We start from the raw sequence: 21,367 nt of genomic DNA on the forward strand, positions 1-21,367 counted from the left end.
TTTACTTACTTACTTACTTACTTGTTTCTGGCTGTGTCCACAGCATGTGGACCAAGTTTCTGGGCCAGAGATTAAACCAGAGCCACTGCAGTAACCAGAGCTACAGCAGTGACAATGCTGGATCCTTAACCCACTGAACCACAAGGAAACACTTAACTGGAATTTATTTTGGAATAAGATAGGTAATAGTCATTTGCTTTTGTGATTTTTTTCAAATAACAAGCTAGCATCCCCCACACCAATACACTTTTATTTGAAATGCCAGCTTTTATATGCAAAGTTCTCACATCCATTCGGATCTCTTTCTGGCTTTTTAACTCTGGTGTTGTGTAGGAACACAACTAGCTCCTCCTTCTATGAGTCTATTCCTGTGCAAGTCTGTATCACCATTTATGAGCACTGAAACATATTGTTACTAACAGATACTGCTAGGCTCACATCATTCATTTTACCCTTAAAATTTTCTTAGTCCCATGTATGCCTTAGTATATTTCACTCCCACTATTGATAGGGATGGGGTAGGCTCAGGTAGTTGTAGAAGTCCCAATAAAGGATCATAGGGACACCCGGGGAATGTTGGGAGATCACTGTCAGTTACTAATTGCTCAAGAAAGCCACCAGAACAAGGCAGGCTTGCTTGACCAGTGGAAGTGCGAGAATTGCCTCAGGTCATTGGGTGGGGGGTGGGATGAGGCCTGCATTCATATTCAGAGCAAAAGCAGGAGTTTGAGGACCGCCCATTCTGCTGATTTGAGTACACACCTTACTAGATTCTAAGGCGGGGCTACTACTCAAAGAAAGAGGAAGAGGCCATCTTTTCCAACCCCAACTCCCCTTGGATGAAATAACTCCAGATCCTTGGGGCAGGGCCTCCTTGCCTGCCGGCTTGCATCTCTCACAAGTGTCCTATTCTAATAAATCTGTTTCTTGCCTATCACTTTGTCTCTCACTGAATTCCCTCTGTGCGGAGGCATGAAGAACCTGAATGAACCTCAGTGAGTTCAGACATCGGGTGAGTATTTCTTATTTATTTATTTACTTGCTTTTTAGGGCCACACCCACGACATATGGAAGTTCCCAGGCTAGGGGTCTAATCGGAGCTATAGCTGCTGGCCGATGCCACAGCCACAGCCACAGCCACAGCCACAGCAATGCAGGATCCAAGATGTGTCTGTGACCTACACCCCAGCTCATGGCAACGCTGGATCCTTAAGCCCTGATCGAGGCCAGGGATCAAACCCGCAACCTCATGGTTCCTAGTCAGATTCATTTCCACTGAGCCATGACGGGAACTCCAAGTGTTTCTAGTTTAAAACTGTGGGTTTAAGTCCCAATCTAGGGTTTAGGCTGGGTTCGAGTCTCAGCACATGGATTCAAGTCCCAATCTGGATTTAGGCCATTAGTGCTGTCAGTTTCACCATCATTATTACTGTATTTGCCAGACATTTGGGACTACAAAGTGGTCATCAATGTTTTCCAGACATAGAGTCACATCAGTTAATTATATTCATTTTATCTTTTCCCTTTCATCTTATTTCCTCTTTCAATTGTTTTGGTAAAGTATTTAGAACAACACTAAGCAGTAGAGTTCTGAGTTTCTTTGTCCTATTCCGACTTTAAAGGGAGTATTTATGGTTTTTACTGGTAAATAGCAGTTTAGACTTTAGGTTTGAAAACTGCTTTACTTGAATTCAAATGCCAACTCTAGGAGTTCCCGTCGTGGCTCAGTGGTTAACAAATCTGATTAGGAACCATGAGTTTGCAGGTTTGATCCCTGGCCTTGCTCAGTGGGTTAAGGATCTGGCGTTGCCGTGAGCTGTGGTGTGGATTGCAGACACAGATCGGATCCCTGGTTGCTGTGGCTCTGGTGTAGACTGGTGGCTATAGCTCCGATTAGATCCCTAGCCTGGGAACCTCCATATGCTGCAGGAGTGGCTCAAGAAAAAGGCAAAAAGACAAGAAAAAAAAAAAATGCCCACTCTATTTCTGATGGCTTGGGATGCATTTCTTGACATTTGTAAACCTAAAGATATCTATCTGTTAAATGGGGATATTAATACTGCCAAACTGTTTTCATTTTTTTCTGTTGTCTTTGTCAAGTATTAAAATCGCTGTTATGTCAGTTTCACTTGTATACCTGTATAAGACTCTTGTCTTCTGAAGGCTCTAAACAATACAAGTATTGTCAGAATCATAATTTTTTTGAAAGCAGGAAAGCATTTGGTTTTGGTAATATAGGCAATAACACTAAGAATTCTCACAATTTCTTTTGCTTGTGTTGGTTTCTTTAGATTTTGTTTTATCCAATATAATTTCTCCTCTTTACTTTCAGCTTTTATCTGAACCTTCTTTCTTTTTTTTTCTTAGTGAGTCTAGCTAATATTTTTCAATGTTGTTAATCTCTTACATCAAATTTTATAATTTATATTTTCCTAGAAAATCAGCTATTTAATCAAAATTTAAAATTTATTAGCACAGATCAGGAAATGTGCTCTGTTGGAAATTTTCTTTGACCTGTAGCTATATTGCTATACACAGCGCTAATTTTCTGTATTTGTGTTTTCCCTTCTTTTTTGTTAATGAGCTTGGGTATTTACAGCAGTCTTTCCCTAGAGTTATCTTTGTGGGAGAGATTTGTGTATGTACATGCGTGAGAAGGAAGACCATATTATTTATTACCTTTAAAAAAAATAAGCATTTGGGAGTTCCCATCATGGCTCAGTAGTAATGAATCCGGCTAGTATCCATGAGGACATGGATTCGATCCCAGGCCCCACTCAGTGGGTTAAGGAGCCAGCATTCCTGTGAGCTGTGGTATAGGTCACAGACTTGGCTTGGATCCCAATTTGCTTTAGCTGTGTTGTACGCCTATAGCTGCAGCTCCTATTCAACCCCTAGTGCGGCCCTACAAAGCAATAAGAAGAGAATTAAAAATTAAAAAATAGACATTTTATCTTTTAACTGTCTTAGATTTATAGAAATCTTGCAAAGATAGTACCAAGATTTCCGATATAACTCACATCCAGTTTCCCCTATTATAATACCTTACATTATTATGGTACATTTCTTAAAATGAATGAATGAATATTTAGAAGTTATTAAGAGGTAGAGTTCATATTTATTTGTACTTCCTTTGTTTTTACCTAATGTCCTTTTTTTTCTCTTTTTTTCTGTTCCAGAATCTCATCCAGTTTATGAAGGTAAGGAGGGAAGGATTTTAATTAAAAAATAAATTTCTACAGGAGTTCCTGTCATGGTTCAGTGGTTAGTGAATCCGACTAGGAACAATGAGGTTGTGGGTTTGATCCCTGGCCTTGCTCAGTGGGTTAAGGATCTGGCATTGCTGTGAGCTGTGGTGTAGGTCGCAGATGCAGCTCAGATCCTGCATTGCTGTGGCTATGGCGTAGGCCAGTGGCTATGGCATAGGCTGGCAGCTATAGCTCTGATTGAACCCCTAGCCTGGGAACCTCCATATGCCCCGGGAGCAGCCCCAGAAAAGGCAAAAAGACTAAATAAATAAAGTTTTCTTTAGTAGATAGAGGACTATTCAGATTATCTATTTCTTCTTAAGTGATTTTTGGTAGATCTACCAATAAATTTGTCCATTTTATCTAAGTTTAATTTATGGCATAAAGTTGTTCATAGCATTCCCTTACAGTTCATTTATTACCTTTTTATTCTGTGCTAATATGACATCTCTCATTCCTTATATTGGTATTTTGTGTCTTTTGCTCCCTATCTTGATAAATGGGATCCACGATTTATCATTTTTATTGACTTTCTCAAAGAAAGAGTTTGAATTTTGTTGATTTTCTCTGCTGCTTTTCTGTTTTCCACTTCGTTGATTTCTGCTCTGATCTTTATTATTTCCTATCATCTGCTTACTTTTTGTTTCTTTTGCTCCATTTTCTCTAATTTCTCAAGGTAGAATCTCAGATAACTTGACAATTTTTTCCAAATATAAATATTAAGTACTATAAATGTCCCAACTACAGCCTTAGTATCATTTCACAAATTTTAATGTGTTGTGTTTTATTTTCATTCCATTTAAAGCACTGCCTAATATCTCTTTTGCTTTTTTCTTTGAGTAGGTTATTTGAAAGTATTATTTATAGTCCATAATATCATTATCTTGGTAAACATTTTGTGTGTACTTGTAGAATATGTTAGTGTGTGTGTGTAAACAATTCTATGAATGTCATTCAGGTCCAATCAATTGATAGTGTTGTCAAGTCTTCTATGTATTACTAATCTTCAGCCTACTTATTCCATCAATTATTGAGAGAGGGTATTGAAACTCCAACTGTAATTATGGATTTGTTTATTTTCCTTTGCAGTTCTTTTAGCTTTGCCACATTTGTTTTGAAGCTCTGCTATTAGGTGCATGTATATATATATATATAGGACTGTTATGCCTTCCTAATGAAATTGCTTCTTTATCATTCTGAAATAACCTTGTTTTCCTTGACACTGTTGTTTGCTCTGAAAGCCACTTTTTCTAATTATTTTTTTATTTTTATTTTTTTATCTTTTTGCCTTTTCTAGGGCCGCTCCTGCAGCATATCTAAGTTCCCAGGCCATGGGTCTAATCGGAGCTGCAGCCACCCGCCTATACCAGAGCCACAGCAACTCGGGATCCGAGCCGCGTCTGCAGCTTACACCACAGCTCACTGGCAACACCGGATCGTTAACCCACTGAGCAAGGCCAGGGATCGAACCTGCAACGTCATGGTTCCCAGTCAGATTAGTTTCTGCTGCGCCACGATGGGAACTCCTTTAATTTTTAATGTATCTCTTACTTTGGCATGTAATTGCATTAGCGTTTGGATCCAACAAAGGAGCTATGTCTTTTAAAAAATTTTATATCTATAGTTGTAACATATATTCTTGGTATATTTGCAAAATTTAACATTTGTTTTGAGTGTGTGTGTGGTGGGTGAGCACGCACGTGGGTGTGTGTGTGTGTGTGTGTGTGTGTGGAGAGGGGTGTACTTATTTTTCTCCTGGTAATTTAAAAGTTTTATTGTCTCTTTTTTCTTCTTGTGATTACCTTTGTAAATATATGTATATTTATTATATATAAATATATCATGCATATATATGCAAACATCTTCATTAATTCATAAATTTTAGTATCAATTGTTCTTACATGATGAAAGATAAGATATTTAGTTTTAGGAGTTCCCATCATGGCTCAGTGGTTAATGAATCCAGCTAGGAACAACGCAGTTGCCGGTTTGATCCCTGAGCAAGGTGTTCCGTGGGTTAAGGATCCGGCGTTGCCATGAGCTGTGGTGTAGGTCACAGACGCAGCTTGGATTCTGCACTGCTGTGGTTCTGGCATAGGCCAGTGGCTACAGCTCCAATTAGACCCCTAGCCTGGGAACCTCCATATGCCATGGGTGCGGCCCTAGAAAAGACAAAAAAAAAAAAAAAAGATATTTAATTTTAATATATGAAATATTTCCCAATTTCACTTTGGGAATTCTGCATTAAATTCTGCAATTGTCAACTTTTTAAAAAAAAAACAGATTTGTGCTATATGCACTAAGAATACAAGCTTAAGAATGTCTTCCTCTTATCTTTTAAGTGAAGGGTACTTTGACTACAAAATATTTGGAGTTAGGTTTTTTTATCCTTAGTATCATTGATGTATTTCTCCACTGTATTCTGCCACAGAAAATAATTATTTGGGGCTTTTTTTTTAGGGCTGTACCCATGTCAAACGGAATTTCCCAGGCCAGGGGTAAAATTGGAGCTGAAGCTGCTGGCCTAAGCCTAGGCCACAGCAACACCAGATCTGAGCCATGACTGCAACCAGCACCACAGCTCATGGCCACACCAGATCCTTAACCTATTGAGCAAGGCCAGAGATAGAATCTGCATCCTCATGGATCGTAGCTGGGTTCATTACCACTGAGCCACAACAGGAATTCCTAGGGAATTCTGAAATTGGTCTGTTTTTTTCTTTCTAAGTGAATTGGCTTTTTTCCCCCTATTTTTATCCTTAAAGTCCCAACATCACCAGAACTCCAAATACTTTTTCTATTCTGTCAGAAACCCCAGTTATACACATGTTGAACTTTCTTAATCTGCTTTCCTATATATTTTATTTTCCCCAAAACATTTTTCTAGTTTTCCATTTTGTTCATGTGATCTTTTTAAAGTTGTTTTTGCATTGAATCTGTTTCCAGCAGTCCTATTTTTATACTAGCTGCTTCTAATGTGGTTTTCATTACTGTAATAGTTCTATGTTATCTTAAATTTCTTTTCTCATCAAACTTCCAACTCTCTTTTAACTTTTTCTATTAGCTTGCTTTTAACTTATAAAATCTCTTCCTTGAACTCCTTTTTTTTCTTTCAGTGCTCCACTTTTTTCTTTAATTTCTTTGACATTTTTAGATTGCAATCATTTGAATATTTTTCTTATGCTTGGAACAATTCTTATCTTGAAATGTATTTTTAACATATATTAAAAAGCAAACAGCCTTAATTCATGGTATTAGATGTATTTCTCCCAGCATTATTAAGGCATAACTGCAACTGAAATGTATTCTTTATTATTATATTTATTTACTGCCCTACCTCCCAGGGGAGTAGCGCCAATAGATATGAGGGTAATCTTTATATAGAGACCTAATATTGAACATTTTTGGTTCATAAGACATCTTCGAAAAAGGACAATTCCATCTAGGTCAATAATTTTTTTTCTGAATAGAACTGCCAGATACTGGAGATTGAGCCAGGTCAGATGGAAATTACTCACTTCAGGTCTGCCTCGTGAGTACTTTTAGCATGTCTGTACATACCTCCATCTGCCCCTGGAGGTACGTACAGGAGGGCTGGAGGAGCAGCAGCCTGGCAGGTGGGACCCTTCCCACCTCACAGAGTCCTCGCTTACTTGTATTTTCTGAGACACCCACAGTTCTCACTTGAGAGCTTCTCACCCCAAAATTTGTCCTCTATCTTTAATGGCAAGTTGACATAAATACGTTTATCCAAATCTTCTTTCTCTCTCTTGCCCAATTTTCTTTTTAGTCTCTTTTTTCTCCATAGCCCCTCTGTCTGATATTTCTCCTGGCTTTTTCCTTTGAGGGTATAACACAAAGATAATTACTCCTAAGATGTCATAGATGAGTTCAAATACCACAGAACAAGCCACCACTACCCTCAATTTTCCCATGTGTTTCCTTTTAAATCCCCTGTGCTTTCTGTTTTATTCAGTTTTATTGGACTCTGCAACCCGCCCCAGCCCTCCTCCAAATTCCCAAATAGGTCTTGATATTTGTCTCTTTTTTTTTTGCTATTTCTTTGGGCCGCTCCTGTGGCATATGGAGGTTCCCAGGCTAGGGGTCTAATCGGAGCTGTAGCCACCCGCCTACGCCAGAGCCACAGCAACGCAGGATCCGAGCCGAGTCTGCAACCTACACCACAGCTCACGGCAACGCCGGATCATTAACCCACTGAGCAAGGGCAGGGACCGAACCCGCAACCTCATGGTTCCTAGTCGGATTCGTTAACCATTGCGCCATGACGGGAACTCCTTTTTTTTGTTGTTGTTGTTGTTGATATTTGTCTTGACATATACAGGTGTTCTTGTGTCTCATCTTCATTTTCACATAATGCTTTAGGTTATGAAACTTGGTTGTTCTTAAGTTCAGTGTCCTCCTAGGAATCCTCAGGTTGTCAAAAGTCTATTTATAAATCAAATTGCTTCTCTATGGTCCATGGTAGAGGACGGGAGATGAAAGAATATTTCAGGCTTAAAGTTTATAGATATTTTCTCTCAAAGAATTTGTATTGATATTTTATTTTTTGCTGTTGTTGTTATTGTTGCTATTTCCTGGGCCGCTCCCTCGGCATATGGAGGTTCCCGGGCTAGGGGTCGAATCAGAGCTGTAGCCACCGGCCTACGCCAGAGCCACAGCAACGCGGGATCCGAGCCGCGTCTGCAACCTACACCACAGCTCACGGCAACGCCGGATCGTTAACCCGCTGAGCAAGGGCAGGGATCGAACCCGCAACCTCGTGGTTCCTAGTCGGATTCGTTAACCACTGCGCCACGACGGGAACTCCTGTATTGATATTTTAAATAAAGGTATGTATATAGGTGTAAAGGTTGTCAACGGATAATTTGCAAAATGGTAAAAACATAATTCTTCTCCAAGTACACAGTCAGCACATAGCTAATCTGTTCATGATGGAACAAATGTGACTCAAAGGAGAATTTGGGGGCCTCAGATGCATATAGTCAGTGAAAGGAAGGCTACTGAAATTAGAATTCTAAGTGAGATGAAGAGAAGCAATTAATGCCCCACATGGCAATAATCTGTAGGTTTATGTTTTTGAACAATTTGATAGTTTCATGTCACACAGTATAAGCGACGTGAAGTGCATATTTGAAGTGTACATTTAGAAGCTGTTTACATTTGTATACATTTATGAAACCATCATGTAGTCCAGTCAATGATCATACACATCCTCCCCAAGGTGTTTTCAATCCCCCTGGTAATCTTTACATCTGTGGATCTTGTTTCTACTACTATGTGTTAAATACCATTTTCCTGAATTTTATATAAACAGAAGAAGAATATATTTTTGTTTTGGTATGAATTTTTTTTACCACACAGAGTTGTTTTGAGATTTACTCACATCATAGCACCTATCAATCCTACCAATAGTTCATTTTATTTTTTTTATTTATTTTTATTTTTTTATAATTTTTTTTTTATTTTCCCACTGTACAGCAAGGGGGTCAGGTCATCCTTACATGTATACATTACAATTACAGTTTTTCCCCCACCCTTTCTTCTGTTGCAACATGAGCATCTAGACATAGTTCTCAATGCTATTCAGCGGGATCTCCTTGTAAATCTATTCTAGGTTGTGTCTGATAAGCCCAAGCTCCCGATCTCTCCCACTCCCTCCCCCTCCCATCAGGCAGCCACAAGTCTCTTCTCCAAGTCCAGGATTTTCTTTTCTGAGGAGATGTTCGTTTGTGCTGGATATTAGATTCCAGTTATAAGTGATATCATATGGTATTTGTCTTTGTCTTTCTGGCTCATTTCACTCAGGATGAGATTCTCTAGTTCCATCCATGTTGCTGCAAATGGCATGATGTCATTCTTTTTTATGGCTGAGTAGTATTCCATTGTGTATATATACCACATCTTCCGAATCCAATCATCTGTCGATGGACATTTGGGTTGTTTCCATGTCCTGGCTATTGTGAATAGTGCTGCAATGAACATTTTAAATTGCTGAGTTGTATTTTATTTTATCCTTGTATCACAGTTTTTTTTTTTAGTCCATTCATACGTTAATGATAATCATTCAGCTGAGTATAATGGCATATGCATGTGAAAAAAGGCCAGAGAAAAAACCATCTGGAAGGATTAAAGATAGGTGTCTGATGCTCACACAGGGCTGGGAATAGTGCCTTTCCCCACATTCCAGCTGAAAACACTGCTGGATTCAATGAGTTTGGGGTAGATTATACAAAAAAAAAAAAAAAAAAAAAAAAAAAAACAACAACAACTTTGCATCAATAGTGAGGCATAATTAATTTTAAATTGGTCACTGTATTATCCATATAAAAAGATAAATTATGACCAACTGGGGATTATCTCAGGAATGTAAGGTTGGTTTAACATTCAAAAACCAATCAGTACGTTCCCATTTCTACTTCCAGGAAGATGGAATAGATATACTTTTCCCTATTTCTCAACATACACACCCACAAACACTAATAGAAAAAAATAAGAGAATTCTCCAAGGTAGAGGGGGGAAAAAGGAAGACCAGCTAGGAATCTTGACCCAAGATTTTCTTTTTGCCTCATCTAACTCAGACTGGGTGTTGGAAAAGTTGGCAACAAGACACACCAACAGGTTCAGACTAAAAGAGGCCTGAACAAAAGCTTATTCTCTTTAACCATAAGACCAGGAAGAGTAGCCTCTCAAGGTAATAAACTTTTTTATTTTTTTATTTTTTTAATTTTTTTTGTCTTTTCTAGGGCCGCTCCCATGGCATATGGAGGTTCCCAGGCTAGGGGTCCAATGGGAACTGTAGCCGCTAGCCTACACCAAAACCACAGCAATGGCAGATCCGAGCCGTGTCTGCAACCTATACCACAGCTCATGGCAATGCCAGATCCTTAACCCACTGAGCAAGGCCAGGGATCACACCTGCAGCCTCATGGTTCCTAGTCAGATTCATTAACCACTGCACCACGACAGGAACTCCATTAAGGTAATAAACTTTTAAACAATATCTGCTTTACTCCAGCCAAACAACACAGAAACTACTGTGGATCCACTCCTGCCCATGTTAGCAAAAGCCAGGTGGGGAGCCTAGACTTCCAACCTCATAAGGCTATATTATGATGCTCCCTGTCTTTCACCCAGGGTGACATCAGAAAAGCCTGAGTAGAGCCAGGACCTTCATTCCTACTCAGCAACAAGGAGCCTCCAAGGCCATGCTGTCAATGGAGACCATGTGAGGAGCCTAGATTTCTATCTCCCTGAGTAATGATAGAATGGAAATCCTGCAAGAAAAGAAAAAAGATAGCAGGGCTCGAATAACTAATGGGTGAAAGTAATTCAAACACGTCAAAAAACTTAAATCTAGAGATTCCAAAAGCTGAGCAAATCCCAAAGAAAATCAATCAAGGAAATTCACAAGACACATCAGAGAAAAATTTTAAAAAATGAACGACAAAGAAAAATCATGAAAGCAGGGACAAACAATATCTAGAAGGTAAAAACAATTTGAATAACAATGGATTTCTTTTTTTTTCTTTTCTTTTTTTTTTTTTTTTTTTTTGTCTTTTTGCTATTCCTTTGGGCCACTTCTGCGGCATATGGAGGTTCCCAGGCTAGGGGGTCTAATCGGAGCTGTAGCCGCTGGCCTATGCCAGAGCCACAGCAACATGGGATCCGAGCCGCGTCTGCAACCTACACCACAGCTCACGGCAACGCCGGATCATTAACCCACTGAGCAAGGGCAGGGACGGAACCCACAACCTCATGGTTCCTAGTCGGATTCGTTAACCACTGTGCCACGACGGGAACTCCACAATGGATTTCTTATTAGAAACCAAGGAAGCCAGAAGGAAGTGGCATGGCATTTTCTAAGTGCTAAAAGAAAAGAACTGTCAACAAGGAATTCTATATCCTTCAGGAATGAAAAGGTAAACAAGACCCTTTCAAATGAAGAAAAACTAAGAGAATATGTCGCCAGCTTAGGTACCCTAAAAGAATAGCTGGAGGAAGCTCTTGAAACAAGAAGGAAATAATAAAATAATAACTCTGAGAACATCAGGAGGAAAGAAAGAATATAGCAAAAATTAGTAAATACAGTAGACTTTTTAATCTCATCTTTAGTTTTTTCTATTATGTTTGATTACTGAAGCAAAATAGTATATACTCTCTGATATTGTTCTAAATGTGTGGAGAATTATAAAAATGGGGAAGGTGAGGAGACACAAAGGCAGCTAAGTTTTCTCCATTTCATTCATTTTGATAAAATTATGATGCTAATAGTTTAATGTCATACATATGTATGCAATACCTACAGCAACCACAAAAAAGCTATACAAGGAAATACACTTTAACACTATAGTCTAAAAAACTGTATTTAAAACATTATTTATATTATCTAAAACATTATGATTAAATAAAAACAATTCTAGAAAAAAAGGTCTAAGTAATTCACAGAAAGACAGAAAAAAGTAGTGAAAAATAAAACAAACATAAAGCAAAAAATAAAATGGATGACTTAAGCCCTAATGTATCAGAAATTATATTTAATGTAAATGAACTATACACCAATTAAAAAACAGAAACTGGAGTTCCCGTCGTGGCGCAGTGGTTAACGAATCCGACTAGGAACCGTGAGGTTGCGGGTTCGGTCCCTGCCCTTGCTCAGTGGGTTAACGATCCGGCGTTGCTGTGAGCTGTGGTGTAGGTTGCAGACGCGGCTCGGATCCCGCGTTGCTGTGGCTCTGGCGTAGGCCGGTGGCTACAGCTCCGATTGGACCCCTAGCCTGGGAACCTCCATATGCCGCGGGAGCGGCCCAAGAAATAGCAACAACAACAACAACAAAAAAGACAACAGACAAAAAAAAACAAAAACAAAAACAAAAAAACAGAAACTGACAGGCAGGATTAAAAAATATGACTCCTGGTGTCTGTAAGAAATTCCTTACAGGAGTTCCCTGGTGTGTCTCAGCAGGTTAAGAACCCGACATAGTGTCCATGAGGTTGTGGGGCTTTGATCCCTGGCCTCACTCAGTGGATTAAAGATCCAGCATTACCACAAGCTGCAGTGTAGTTCGCAGATGTAGCTCAGAGCTGGCATTGCTGTGGCTATGGCATAAGTCAACAGCTGCAGCTTCAACTTGACCCCTAGGCCAGGAACTTCCATATGCCACAGGTCTGGCCCTAAAAATAAAAAAGAAATAAAGAAATTCAGTACAAATAAAATTATATAGGTAGCTTGAAATTTTAAAAATGAAGAAATATATATTATGCAAACATTAATAAAAATAAGAGTGTTATATTAATAGCAGATAAAGCAGACTTCAGAGTGAATAAATTTACCAGAGGCAGAGAGGGATATTATATAATGATAAACAGGTCAATCACCAAGAACACGGCAATCCTAATTGTGTATTACCAAATAAGGCAGCAGGAAAATAAATAAAGAAAATCAGTAATTAAAAGAATTTTAAAAATTGAGAGGAGAAATGGACAAATCCACAATTATTATTACTTCGACACCCTCCTCTTAACAATTAAAACTCCTAGACAGATGATCAGCAAAGTTATAATCAATCAACAGGATCTAAATGACCTTATACAAAATTGTACCAAACAACACAAAATACGCATTCTATTCAAACACCCATGGTGTACCTACTAAGGCAGATCATATCCTAGACCATAAAACAAACCTGGAAACATTTAAAAATATGGAAATCAGGAGTTCCTGTCGTGGCACAGCGAAAATGAACCTGACTAGGAATCATGAGGTTGTAGGTTCAATCCCTGGCCTTGCTCAGTGGGTTAAGGATCCGGCATTGCCTCGAACTGTGGTGTAGGTCACAGACACGGCTCGGATCCTGTGGCTGTGGCATAGGCTGGCAGCTGCAGCTCTGATTTGACCCCTAGCCACAGGTGCTGCCCTAAAAAGCAAAAAAAAAAAAATTGAAATCATACAGAATGCATTTTTCTGTCCATTAACAGAATCAAACTAAAAATCAGTAATAGAAAGATAAGAAAATCTCCAAACAATTGGAAACCGAACAATATACTTTAATCCACTGTCAAAAAGGAAATGTGAAGGGAAATAAAAGAACACGTAGAATTGAATGAAAATGCAACACATCAAAGAAAATCAGTATAATACAGATAAAGCAGTGTTGAGAGAAATTTCATAGCACTAAATGCATATGTTAGAAAAGAGGAAAATTCTCCTGCTCCAAGAGCATAGCAAAAGAAGAGTCACATAAACTCAAAGCTAGCAGAAGGAAGGAACTAATATAGATAACAGCAGAAATCAATTAAATTGAAAATAGGAAAACAACGGAGACTATCAATGAAACAGCTTCTTTGAAAAGATTAATAAATTCGACAAGCTTCTTTTTTTGGCTTTTGTCCTTTTAGGGCCGCACCTGCGGCATATGGAGGTTCCCAGGCCAGGGGTCCAGTGGAGCTACAGCTGCCGGCCTTCACCAGAGCCACAGCAACACCAGATCCAAGCCACATCTGCAGCCTACACCACAGCTCATGGCAACGCCAGATCCTTAACCCACTGAGTGAGGCCAGGGATGGAACCCGCAGTCTCACGGTTCCTAGTTGGATTCGTTTCCACTGCACCACTACAGGAACTCCCTCGACAAGCTTCTAATACTGACAAATTACCAGTATTGGGGATGAAAGAGAGAATATCACTACAAACACCACAGATATCAAAAGAGTAATAAGGGAATGCTATGACCAAATAAACAAGACATATGATAACTTTTATGAAATGAGCCAACAGCAAAAACACTCAACCACAGCTTGCACAATATGCAAATGACAATTTGAATAACCCTATAACTAGTAAAGAAATGGAACTCACAAAAAAATAACAGAAAAATCTCGAGGCCCACAGTATTTTTCTGGAAAATTCCACCAAATGTTTGAAGAACACCTAACACAATGCTACACAATCTCTTCCAGAAAGTAAGAAAAGACTTTCCATTTCATTTCACAAAGCTAGTCTTAACCCTGATAGGAAAACTAGACTAAGACATTACAAATGAAAAACTACAGCACAATATTCCTTATGATCATAGGTATAAAAATCCTCAACAAATGATTAGCAAATAGAATATAGCAAGTGTAAAAAATAATTATAAACTAACACCAGCGGGATCTATCCCAGGGATGCAATGCTGACTCACTATTTAGAAATCAATCGTTGCAAACCATAATATTAACTGACTTAAAGAAGAAAAATCACTTGCTCATGTCCATAGATACAGAAAAATACTCACCAAACTCAACACTATTTATGATAAAAACTGTTAGAAAAATAGGCATAAAAGAGAACTTCCTCAAGTTGGTAAAGAACATGTACAAAAACCCTACAGTTAACAGCATACTTCGTGGTGAAAGACTCAATGTCTTTCTCTAAAGTCAGGAACAAGATATGGGTGTTTATTCTTACCACCACTATGCAATATAGTACTGGAATTTCTAGCTAGTGCAAGGAACAAAGAAAAGGAAAGAAAATGCATATAGACCAGAAAGAAAGAAAACTGTCTCTCTTTTTAAATAATGTGTTTATCTATGCTGAAAATCCTAAGGAATGTACAAAAAAAATAGAAACTACCTACAAGTAACTAGCAAGTTTAATAAGGTTTTATGATACAAAACCAACACTCAAAAATTATTTGTATTCTATATGCTAGCAAAAAACACATGGACACTAAAATTTAAATTAATACCACTTACAAATTACTCCAAAAAAAAAAAAAAAGAAAGAAAGAAATACTTAAGTGTAAATCTGACATGAATAGGACTTAAATGCCGTAAACTACAAAATGATGCTGAAAGAAATCAAAGTTCTAAACAAATTGAGAAGCATACCACATTCATGGATTGGAAGACTCAATACAGTAAAGATGTCAGTTCTCCCCAAATTAATATTCAGGTTTTTTATTGAGGTGTAGTTGACACATAACATTATATTCGTTTCAGATATACAACATAATGATTTGATATTTGTATATATTATAAAAGGATCATTGCCTAAGTCTAGTTAATATCCTTAAGCACATTAATTTTTATGTTGTTTTAATGCAATTCCTATAAAAATTCAGTGAGTTTTTTAATAGATATAGATACCATAATCTAAAATTTATATGGGAAAGCAAGTAGAATAGCTAAAAAGACTTTGAAAAAAAATTGAAATAGAAGAATCAGTCTACCAGATTTTAAGACTTGTTTTTTAGCCATAGGAATCAAGAGCATGTGGTACTGGAAGAAGAAAAGGCACAGAATAGAAAACCCCCGAATAGGGGAGAGAAGTGTGGGGAGCCATGAAAAGGCAACAGGAGGAATCCTTTAGACGGTGAATATGTTCTGTATCTGGACCGCATCAATGTCAATATCCTGGTTGTGATATTGTGCTATAGTTTAGGGGAGTGTTATTCTCGAGTCAGGGGAAACATTGAGCAATGGGTATCCGGTTCCCTCTTGTTGTTTCTTACACTTCATGTCAATTTACAAGAATCTCAAAGTGAAAAGTTTAAATATGATTATCTCGCTAGACACAGAAAAAAGCATTTAGCCAAGGACAACATCCATTCCGGATAAAAATCTCTCAACAGACTGGGGAGAGAAGGGAACGTCCTCCACATGGTAAATGATGTCTGAAAAATGATAGTGAGAGACAATGTTTCCCATCTGAGAGCAAGAAGTTCGTTTCCTGGCATGACCAGCATCTGCCTTTAGCGAGGGGCTTCTGACACATTCCTGCCCAGATTCTGGCCACTGTTCAAATAAACAAAGAACAGAGCATTCAAATAATGGACCTCTGTTCTCATTTATTCCCCCTCCAGATTCAAGTAGTAGATCCTTATAACAATCTACTATAATCATCAATGAAGTGCAAGTTATTTCTTTAATGAATTGTTCGCGTTATACCTTCAAGTACAGTGTGAGAAATGCTTTCCCAAAGTTCTTAGATTCAAGAGAATGCTTATTTTTGGTGCGCAGTAAATCTAAGGGTTTGGGAAAGATCAAATGTGAAAATCACTTTATAAATGGTAAATCCTAAATCAGACTAGGATAACCAGTCATTTGAGTTTGCTCTAAGGTTATCCTTCTTAAAATTCTAAGAGTCAGGATATAGTCCATATGCTTTGATTGTTAAGAAAACAAAAAACAAAAACATTGGCGTTCCTGTCGTGGCTCAGTGGAAACGACTCTGACTAGCGTCCATGAGGACACAGGTTCGATCCCTGGCCTTGCTCAGTGGATTAAGGATCCAGCATTGCTGTGGCTGTGGTGTAGGCCAGTGTCTACAGCTCTCATTCACCCCCAGCCTGGAAGCCTCCATATGCCAAAATAAATAAATAAATAAAAAAGAGGAAAAATGACAAAAGGGTGTCATAATTCAACCTTGTCCAACAAGCTCATCTAAGAATCATCTAATATTCTGGGAAGGAATAACTGTTGGACTTATTGTTTGCTATTATTTACTGCCAGACTTTGTAAAGGTAGGTGTTAATTTCATTTATCACAAGAGAGGGTAAACATGATACGGCCCAAGCAGTATTTTTTCCCCCACTGAATGTGTGTGTGCATGGTTATACTTCGTCCTATCTTCTCTTGAGCTGGTTTTGCCATCCTTTGCCTATTAGTTTTCTCTTCAATGTGTTAAATCAATTAATCTTTGACACACTCTCAAACTATGAGAGTCAGATGTTTGGTCGAAAATTATACTTTGACATGAGGGAAAGTAGGTGGCCCATTAGGGGCTCTGAGCCGGCTTGGAAAGGATGGGATTCAGGCCATCCATCCTGCCATTTTGCATTCAGAACAACATTAAACCTGTGTGCTTGCTGAGTCCTGTATCTGTATTTATTACAACCTGCTATGTGTGCAGCATGTTCCAGCAGTTGTCATGGTAACATTAGTTACCTCAATGGGAATATCAGGTGTTTGAGTTTCTTTTTACTTTGCTTTTCTGAAATGCCACCACGCAGCAGTCAGTGATTCATAGGCTTGGATTTTTCTTACTTTGTTAATTATCCTGGAAGTTTAGGAGCATATATGATACCGTGCTATTTTGGAAACATACTGGTGTCCTGGACCAATGAAAATGGCACATTGCTTGAGTACAGAAGAAATACTGAAGGTGACAGAGGATCCGTTTTTCTACTTGATTGAAAATAGATTTCCAGGACAGCCATCTGCTCAAGAACTAGGACCTCTAAGCCCTGATCTAGAAACCTGAGGATTTTTAAATGATAACACAACATGTGAACTTTAAAAAAAAAATGCTGTTGATCTGAACAAAATTAAGCTGCCATGAGGAGCAGCCTCTGAGCATTAGAAAGGCATGAGTTTGTTTCCAATGTGCAAGCTAGACACAGAAAAATCCAGCCTCCATAATATTCTATTGTAGGAGCAATATTTGTTTTAAGCCCTAAAATTCTGCACATTCTCTATTTCCTGATAATTATTTGCTAACAGCATTGTATTGGAAGCCAGAAACGAAGAGCTTTCTCATCAGCTGATTATTGGCAAAGAAAATAGAGTTTTACTAATGGAAGGATGGTGTGTAAAACTCCTGATTGATGTAACCCAAGAGAAGAGCTTGTCATATTGGCAAAGGCAGGAATTGGTGAAAGAAAATAAACCTTATCCGTCTGTCTAAGGGGGCTGGGTCAGACATCTGTGTCCTCCATAATTTATGAGCATCCTGTTAAGCAGTTGGAATGCATGGAAGTCTTTTTCCCAGATTTATTTAAAGTCCATATTAAAAGATACAGGCTTTGATAAGCAATGAGGTATACTCATTATACTGTATTGCACCAGGAACTGTATCCAGTCTCTTGGGATAGGCCATGATGGAAGATAATATAAGAATAGGAATGTATATATATGTATGACTGGATCACTTTGCTGTATACCAGAAACTGGCACAACGCTGTAAATCAAATATACTCTAATTTTTTAAAAAATCACAAAAATGTCAAATAAAAATAGAACGTACTTCCTTCCTTTCAAAAAAAATGCAGGCTTTAAAAGACGAAGTCCGTCTCACAAGACATGAGATAGCCACATATCTCTAAACCCTGTGTCATAAGACATACATGCCAACTGAAAGAAGAACACACAACGTGCGAGTTGTGGGCTAGGTTTTATTTAGGGTCTTACTGAGGAGTATAGCCCAGGAGTCAGCCTCTTTGATAGCTCTGAGGAGCTGCTCCAAAGAGGTCAGGGAGACCAGTTTACATGTGACTTCTGTTAGGGAATACAGGCAGTCAAGCTTACATTTTAGTTGAAGAGTCCTGCTCGTCTCAAAAAAAGAGACATTTCAAGTTAAGGACTAAGAATTCTGAGTACGAGCCATTGCAAGAAACAGGGTTCATTAAAATTCTTCCTGAAGGGTATCTACCTATCTAAGAGCCTGAGGGTCCAAGGCACATCTCCTTCTGAGGCTCTGAGTGCACCGTGGGTCAGTGCCTGCAGCAGGTTAATCTTTGTAGGCCTGAATGGTGAGCAAAATGCTCTTTGCTCTTTTTCTGTTTGCACATGATTGGAACCAGAAATTGTCTCTGGGGAACACCTGCCACTCTGTGGAGAAAGAGCTTTGCTTGGAAGAAAACCCCATATCCAGGTAAGAGACTTCCTCTTCTATGCCAGTCAAAACACTAGACCCTTTTGTTATAAAGGAGATGAGTGAGAGGATTTTGCTTTTCGGCCTTGTCAGGGAGCCAACTGTCCCCATGGTGGCCAAGATGAGGGGCTCCTCTTGTTCCACCACAGGCGGTGTGGCAGCCAAAGCCTCGATGGCCTTTCCGGTCACAGAGCAGAGGTGCCGTCTCCTCAGTGATGGGAGAGGCCCCGGACACACATTTGCTGATGACCAATTCCATTTTTTTTTCCAGAGTTCTTTTGTGTTTCTGAATCCAGAATTTTAGAAATTAGTAAAATGTCTATTGTCAAATAGCCCATTTAAAGAGCTGAGTCAATAAATTAAAGAAAGACTTTCCAATTTTACTTTCTGTGTGAGATTTAATATACACAGTTGGCTGTATCCACAGGTTCCATATTTGAGTATTCAACGTGGATAGAAAATATTCAGGGAAAAAAAAATTCCAGAAAGTTCCAAAATGCAAAACTTGATCTTGCCGCGCTCCAGCAACTATTAACATAGCATTTTGATTGTGTTTATAACTATTTACTTAGCATTTCCATTGCATGAAGTATTATAAGGAAGCTAGAGGCAATTAAAGTATGCAGGAAGCTGTGTGTAGGTTTTATGCCAATACTAGGCCCTTTTATATAAAGGACTTGAGGATTTGGGTATGGGGTGGGGGTCCTGGAGCCAAAAATATGAATATACTTAAATATTTATAGAAAACTTCCAAGTATATCTGTATGCACACTCATGTCTAATAAGAGGAAGTTGAGGTGAGTGGCTCTAAGACGTTACAGCCGTCATCCTTTTTTAAAATATGCCCCTTTGGGGCAGTTCAAGGCAGGGACCACACTCACCTCCATAGAGCATATGACATAACTCTGGAGCTGCAGAGGCATGTTTGTCAACCATCATCATGATGGGTTAGACATGCGTCTCATCAATGTTTGAAAAATGTATTCTTCCACCCTGGGCTGGAATCCCAGATCTCAGCAGTCACCTCGGTGTAGAGAAACAGAACTGTTGGAAGCGTCCCTGGGCTCTCTCGGCAGCAGAGGCCACTGAGAATGGTACCCTCCCCTGAAGCCCAGCGCCCAGGCCACCCGCAGGGGGCAGTCTGGAGGGACTTTGCCTCGGGTATGAAACAGCAGGTAGCACTGGTTTTATCTTTGTTCAGTTGTATATTGGGGCTCGACAAGCATTTTTTCCTTAATCCAGAGGTTGTCTGATCACATGACTGCCGTTCTCTCAGGAGACAGCTAAATTTCATCCTTTCTCCATCTCTTTGTCCGGGAACAGCCTCCAGGGGGTCTGTTCTGTTCCCCGCTCCTCCAGTCTCAGCCAAGCCGCTAAAAGATGACTTTTTGGATGAAGAGCCTGTTGAACTCACCCTCAGCCTGTCCCCGATTTCTGATTTTGATAAAAGCACAGTCATGCCCATGACATGAGGAATTCGATTTTTTTGAAACACTGCAATGAGATACAAAGACTGCTTTTTTCGGTCAACCAGATCTCTCCAATATTGACATTTGCATCTGCTCAGAAATATTGCCAGCCAGAAAATTCATGGGGCCACATGAGAGACAGGGGAGCCTCTGAGGGCTCCTGAATTGAATGCAAATTCTACTCTGATGTGGAAAATGAAATTGCTGCTCAGTCATTCCGCTTGTCAGCATTCCAGAGCCTGTCCAGAGCCCTTCCTCGTCCTCGTCCTTAGGGCTGGCTCTTTCTGTCTCCTCTTTGTGCCCACCCTTCAGGAAATTCAGAAGTGAGTTAGTTACTGGTACAACGTCTAAGCTTCTTTTATTCTTTAAAAGAAGGTGGTCCACCAAGAAACAATAGGTTTAAGTCAAGCCAAAAAGTTAAACATATGAAAACAATCTCTCATGTGTTTTCCTCTCCCCCTTCTCCCCAGGCTATCAACCCTTCCAAATGTCAGCCCCAATTTCTTGTCCCAACCTTGATCTGACACAATGTGACATTCTCAGGGCCTGGAATTTTGGTTCCTTCAGAGCTGGTTCTGCTCCAAGTCCTCAGGGACTTTTCATTCCTTTCCTCTACCCGCCTCCTTGAGCTGCCCACGACAAGGGAAACCTCCAGTTCCCAGAAGCAGAAAGAAAGAAAGGGAGAAAGACAGACAGACAGAGAGGGAAAGAGGAAGGGAGACAGAACTAGACAGACAGAGGGATGGAGAGAGAGAGAGATTACAAGCATTGACAAATGGGAGAGGAAAAAGCAGGAGGAGAGCCAGATTAGAATCCAGAAAAGTCATAGAACCCAGAACCAATGTGTCTAGGCCAACTCTTCTCTCCTAATCAATAATCCTCTTTCACGTGTTAATTGGAAAATATTGAGATTAAGCACTGAAAAAAAAAACAGTTTTCCTTCCCTTCTTTTTTTAGGGCCGCACCTATGGCATCTGGAAGTTCCCAGGCTAGGGGT

The 21,367-nt window shown here is 39.3% G+C and overlaps 1 long non-coding RNA gene across 2 annotated transcripts in view; it reads left to right on the forward strand.

Moving 5' to 3' along the window:
• Positions 1-870: 870 nt before the first annotated feature.
• Positions 871-21,367, forward strand: part of LOC110256762 (uncharacterized) — a 30,345-nt gene continuing 9,848 nt past the window's right edge. Inside the window, exons 1-4 of one of the 2 annotated variants that reach the window (XR_014826382.1) lie at positions 871-1,012; positions 3,180-3,200; positions 18,831-18,901; positions 20,225-20,693. This is a non-coding gene — a long non-coding RNA (uncharacterized LOC110256762). The remainder of the gene's footprint in view (positions 1,013-3,179; positions 3,201-18,830; positions 18,902-20,224; positions 20,694-21,367) is intronic. The other variant, XR_014826383.1, reaches the window with a different exon arrangement.

This window comes from Sus scrofa, chromosome 14 (genome assembly GCF_054392235.1).
Source record: "Sus scrofa isolate SSC_HxYL_T2T_F1_AM1 chromosome 14, Sscrofa_HxYL_maternal_Yorkshire_Landrace_v2.0, whole genome shotgun sequence".
NCBI classification, from domain to species: Eukaryota; Metazoa; Chordata; class Mammalia; order Artiodactyla; family Suidae; genus Sus; species Sus scrofa.